Below are 6653 nucleotides of genomic sequence, written 5' to 3' on the forward strand. Positions count from 1 at the left end.
TTTGTTGTTATCGAGTCTTGGATGTATAATGTTACTAAGGAATGTATTTATCTATAAAAAATGTTTATCCGTTGCCTAGTACTAGTACCTATAGTACAAGCTTTGCTTAGTTTGGGACTAGGTCAATTGGTGTCAAGTGTCCCATGATATTTACCTATTTAGCTTTTACCCGCGGCTTTGCACGCGCAAACTATTCGGTCTGGTAGTTGCAATTGAAATTTTCGGGATTTTACAAAATTCCCCTGGAATTTTCCAAAATGTATATCGTGCTGGTCTTCATTGAGGTCGTGTTGTGAATAACTGTACAAAATGCAAGACTACAGTGCTGAAATTTCGAAATTTTTCCCTATCCAAATTCAAATTCAAATCATTGCGGCCTATTCAGTAAATAGGCCCAGCTGCCCAGAGGTTCAGCTACCTACATACCTAATTTCATGGCTCTAAGCTCAGTGGTTGTTATTTCGAGATTTTATCCCTATCCCGTGGGAATATCGGGTCAAAAAGTTGCTTATGTGTTATTCCAGACGTCCAACTACCTACATACCAAATTTCATGACTAAGCCCAGCGGTTGTTATTTCGAGATTTTATCCCTATCCCGTGGGAATATCGAGATAAAAAGTATTCTATGTTTTAATCCAGGTTGTAAACTAACTTTTCGCCAAATTTCATCCAAATCCGTCCAGCCGTTTCAGCGTGAAGAAGTAACAAACATACTCACTCACTCACTCACTCACAAACTTTCACATTTATAATATTAGTAGGATTCCTTCTTTCCTATTGAAACAGGATCAGGATGAAACAGGATGCAATAGAAGCTACACTTGAAAAAATAAATCCGACTTCTACTAAGTCAATCATGAAACAGGATGCAATAGAAGCTACACTTGAAAAAATAAATCCGACTTCTACTAAGTCAATCATGAAACAGGATGCAATAGAAGCTACACTTGAAAAAATAAATCCGACTTCTACTAAGTCAATCATGAAACAGGATGCAATAGAAGCTACACTTGAAAAAACACATTCGACTTCTTATTTTACACGTAGCTTGCATCATCTCGGGTAGGTACTTGTTGAGTTATGCACGAACACTTTTCTGTTAACTGCGCAGTTTGTACAAACGTAAAATTTTTACGATATTTTGCTGTAGTGTACCTAGGTACTCTTGATTAGTTTCTCGTGAAAAATCTTTACACACACAGCTTATAGCTTGTTTTCATTCATCAGATCAAGACGCCAGAAAATAGGATTTCAGTGGGTCATCAGCCACATTTTTAAGGTTCTGTATTTGTAGTGTAGGAACACTGCCGTCGTAATTCAAAAGGACGCAAGTCAGTTTTATAAGTTGAGAAACTAGCGATTTTAGTTTTTAACTCACCGCATTTTAAAAATAGACAATATTTACGATTTTTTTTTATTTAACTGTACATTTTAAAATTAATGAAACACATAAATTTAAAATTTAATTTATTGTGTATATAAAAAATAAATAGACATGCGTCTTTTTAATTAATTTTATCAAGTCAAACACTACGGAAATAGGATGATTGTCAGACTTACGTCCATTTTCTCTAGGTAATTATATTACCTTTTTATATTTAAGGAGTATTTTTAAATGCAAAAGAACTGAAATGTCAATATAACGTAGGTTTTTCAGTTTATATTATTAACGAGTAAAAAAAACATATCCCACCGTCGAGTTCTTAAAATTCAAACGCATCGACTTGAAATTTGGTATGCAAATGTAGTTTGGGTGATAATATAAGTACAGTCAGCAAAAAACCCGAAAAAATCAAAAACAACATTTTGATCATCATGCATTTAAATTTTAAGCGTTATACAATTCAACATAAGGAACCTTTACTGGCAGCGTTTCCACCAGAGATATGCGAGGATATGTTGCAAGGAATGTGTTTTTCATGGACCAATAGAAACGCATCATTCTCGTTCCACTTTTCCACCAGAGCTGTGCTGTAGGAGGATTGAGAAATGAAGTATTTCTATTCTATTCGTTCACGAAAAACGCATTTCTCGAAACATTCTCGCACTCGCACATCTCTGGTGGAAATGCACCCTAAAATAATACATTTTAGATTTTAGGTGTAGAAAACGTTACAATTATAACTATGACCCTTCTTTGACAATTTGGGACTGCTACTGCTTCTCTACCTTGAACCGAAATTTTCGGATTCGAAACTAACCAAACAACCAAAAGCAACCACGCACAATTCATGAAAATTAAAATATCCACTGAATACGTTTTTAAAACTATTATTTTTATTCTACTATTAGTGGCGTCAAGAGCGTCATTTCAAATTGTCAACTAAGAACGTTTTAGTTGTTCCAGTACCCTTAGTGTAAGTTTTCGGTTACAAAATACGTCTCGATCGCGTTCGCGTTAAAATCTCAATTTGTATGCAAACACGAACAGCGCCTCTAGCGGAACGTTTGCGATGTTCGTGTTTCCATACAAATTGAGATTTTAACGCGAACGCGATCGAGACGTATTTTGTAACCGAAAACTTACACTAAGGGCACTGGTGAAATAGAAAAGAAAGGGCCGCCGTAGGTATACGTGAATGCACGCACGTACGCACAAAATTCCTGTTACCTTTTCTACGATCGTGTTTGAAGAAAACTTGCGTTTATAACTGTAGATGAATTTGATTCATCTCATCAGTATTAAAATAATTAAGATACCCACCATACGATCCGGCAAATGACGTGATACGAAATAAAAATAACTGAGAATTATCGGCTACTTCTATACTTCGTTTTTTTTAACATTAGAAAGAAGGTAAGCGATCTTGACGTGTCTTTTTATTGAAAAACACTTTTGAAAAGTTAAATAAGTCACAGCAAATAGTAACAATTAGATAGAAAGGGCATAGGTATTTACATGTTTTTGGTATCATAAGTAAGAGTTACTGTTTTTTTAAAACGTTTTTAAATAAAAATATTAGTCAAGATTGTTTACCCTTTTTCTAATGCTAAAAAAACGAAGTATACCTATAAGTATACTCTAACATTATAAAAAGAAAATATTTGTTTTGTGTTCGTTAATTTATAATGGATAAATGCTATTTATAATTATAATTTATTAGTTTTATTGACTTGATTGATTTTTTAGTTTTATATACCTACTTAATTGAAAAATTATTAAAAACGGTATAGAAATAGAAATTGTTTATTCAAAATATTTGTTTACACATAAAAGTCGTTATTAAGCGCTGAAATTAAGTCTAGGTGTTAGTACACAATAAACCGATATATGTACTACACTATTGACTCGATATAATACAATAGATCTGAATAGAACGCTTACTACTACCTAAACATAATACAATAATATATCGTGCTAATTAATAATTTAACTCAAATGCATAAACTAAGATACTAAAGTAGGTAGCCTGAATCTTAGGCAAATAATAATGTGGTCTTAAAAAATAACATATGTGATATTAACAATTTATTTCTTCGTGTTTCGCAAATGTACAATTACTTAAGAAGACTATACAACTATCATAAGCAGGTTTTCAGTTTCCTCGTAAGACATGGTCATTTGCCACTCTTTTATTTAGTTTCAAATTGAAGCTACGATAATTTTAGTCATAAATATTTAGTCTATTAACTTTATTGTAAATGACACGACCCAAAGAAGTAGAGAACTTGCGCATAAACGCGTGATTGACGCGCAGTTGTTTAAAAACTATGTCCGATCGCCTCTAGACATCGGGGTTGAGGGGGGGCAAGTTTACTTATGCTGTTCTAAGATCAAATTCTTATTGAAAAGCTGGCGAACCATGAGCACTTTACATGACTGGAAAGTTAACACCTTTAGAATGGCTCTTTGAGCTCGTTCGAGAACTATAAGCGATGTTTTTGCAGCGCCACCCCATGACGTTAAGCAATATGACAGGAGGGATTGACATAAAGCTGTTGTAGAGTTGAGTGAGCAATCGTTTGTTAGCCAATTACGCAATTTTTAAAATTAAAAATCAGCTAGGTAATTAGAAACTTTTTTGTTTGTGGCTGTTGAGTTGACACCTGATTGCCTTGGTCTTAGACGAAGATATCACTTTATGCACTAGAGCATAAAAAGTCATTTTATGTCGTCTAGATCCAGCATAAATACGAACTTTACGCATATGGCAAGTGAAAAAAATCTTTCACATGTGGAAAACTATGTGAGCGAGTAACAGGCTATCCCGGGAACTGGTTTTATCCCGGCAACTTCCTCATTTATAATATTAGTGAAAGTGGTATAATGGTATTATTAAAAATACCTATACTTACTACCACTATAGCACCTACATCATGGTTTGACGTTGTTCAACTGTTATCACGATAATATATGAAGCATAGCTACTACTGAAACCTAGTTAAAAAGCAACACTAACTTTAGTCCGTAGTAAAAACACAAATGAATACAAATTATGACCTTTGTACAAATCAAATATCAAAACACGTTTGTTTAGTTTGTGTAAGTAGTACCTACGGCATTTATCGTCAAATGCGCCGTGCGCGGCTCGGCGGCTTATCAACTACGCCATTCAAAAACAACGTTTACGCAAGCACATATTTTATCAATGAAAGCATGTTTTTTCTTATCGTAGACCATGTTTTACGAGGTGGGCCTCGGTGCCCTACGAGCATTAGTTAGTGCGACATATTTGTTCAGAGCCAAGCTAATGATGATTACGCTTAAAAATTTTGAATTTTAAATTTCAAATCTGTATCGGTTATCACATAAAATAATATGACCACCATAAATATTTTAGAACTACAGACTTTCTTACTATTAAGTAAATTTACAGATCGCCAACTAGAAAAAAATATTATGAAAAAAAACTGTCTAATATTAGGTCTAACACTTGGCAGCTATGCGAGTATATACCAAATTAATGATAAGTTATCAGATAAAACATCAGATTTATTAAATGACCAACAAATGTCGGCAAACAATTAAATGCGTGTTAGTGTTACCTACGTTGTTTGGTTGGTGTTGTCTGGTGTTGTTTACCTATATAAAATAGGGAAAAAATTATAGTTACACTTTCACAATGGGGCTCTAATTTTGGTGATCATTAATTTATTCTTTGTGGCAGTGAAAATTATTATTTTTGGGGTTGAAATGTAATATACCTGTTGGATATGATATTTATATTATTTTAGAATTAAAGTTGAAGTTTAACTAGAAATAGTTTTTTTTTCTGTCGATGGCAAAACAAACGTCTATGAAACTTCATTCGTGACTGAACTTTGAGCCTACAGTGTCGTGTCGTTGTTTTGCAGATACAGGGTGTGGGCGAGCTGACGTAGGTGGAACACCCAGGGGCGCATTTCCACTAGGCATTTTCCAGCTCTACGATAACAACATTTTTATATTTACTGAAAAACTGAAGAAGTATGAATTATTTTGCGTCAAAAATTTGATTCCAAATATGTAGGCGGGTAAGATGATTCCCTTGGAAGGTTGTTTTTATCTGATCATGAGCATTTAGCTAAGTTCTCAACTTACAGTATTTTTCAGATACCGCCCGTGGGCAGATTCGCCGTATTAAAAAGGTAATTTTAGAATATTGCGTTATTCTGCGTTAAGTTGTAGTATCTAATCTAATTCACGTGTTTAGTTATAGCTCCTGTGTTCGGGCCATGTTTCACTAACTATTTCAGACATAAATATGAAAACAAATATTTTCAGTGCTTATGTCAAGGGCTGTAGGTATTCAAGACGGAATAATAATAATAATAATAATAATAATAAGCCCTCACAAACCTAACTCCACGTCCGATCCGAACATCTGTGATCACGTGAGGGGCGACATTGGCAGCTATTTATTTGGCTACAACTTACCAATGGCTAACGGAGCTATAGTAAACAGAAAAATGCGATGCGCCTAAGAAACGGTAGATATCTACCCCAGGCGGTACCGAAGCTAACCGCGACGGAGAATCCCGCCCTGAGCTTGTTAGCTCAGGCAGTCCCACGTATTCTGGGGGGACACCGTATCGCAAAATTCTGCCCAGTTGAGAACTGTTGCAGAATATGATTCAGTACCAGACCAGACAGATGACAGACTGACCGACTGTGACGATATAAGTTCAAACTCAGCAGTATAGACCCATACAGTCCATCAACAGCATCTTATATTCCATCACCAATATCCTCCGTGGGCTCTCGCAGAGCACCCACGCCCGTCTTAGATGTTGCGCAGGAGGCGAATGCCTTTTTGCCTGCGTCCACTAAGGCTGGGAAACCTAGGGTGCGCATGAGTTGGACCAAAGATGTTAACCTATTCATCATGCGCACCTACTACTATATCACTAAATTAGAGACAGACATGACCACTTACAGAAAACAGTTACATGAACTTTTCCAACAACAATATCCCACTGTTAAAGTTAGCGAACAACGTGTATCCGATCAAAGACGGGTCATTATTAGAAATAAATATTTAAGTGACCAAGAACTAACCCAATTGAAAAACGAAGTACAAAACAGTTAAATAATGTAGATCTCGAACATGATTCAACGGCTTTCATACCATCGCACGATCATACCGAAAATGATGCACAACAACACTCACAAGACACACATACACTATACACACAATCACACATGTCCAACTCGTCCACTCAGACTGAGACT

This window comes from Choristoneura fumiferana, chromosome 18, assembly GCF_025370935.1.
Source record: "Choristoneura fumiferana chromosome 18, NRCan_CFum_1, whole genome shotgun sequence".
Classification (NCBI taxonomy): Eukaryota; Metazoa; Arthropoda; class Insecta; order Lepidoptera; family Tortricidae; genus Choristoneura; species Choristoneura fumiferana.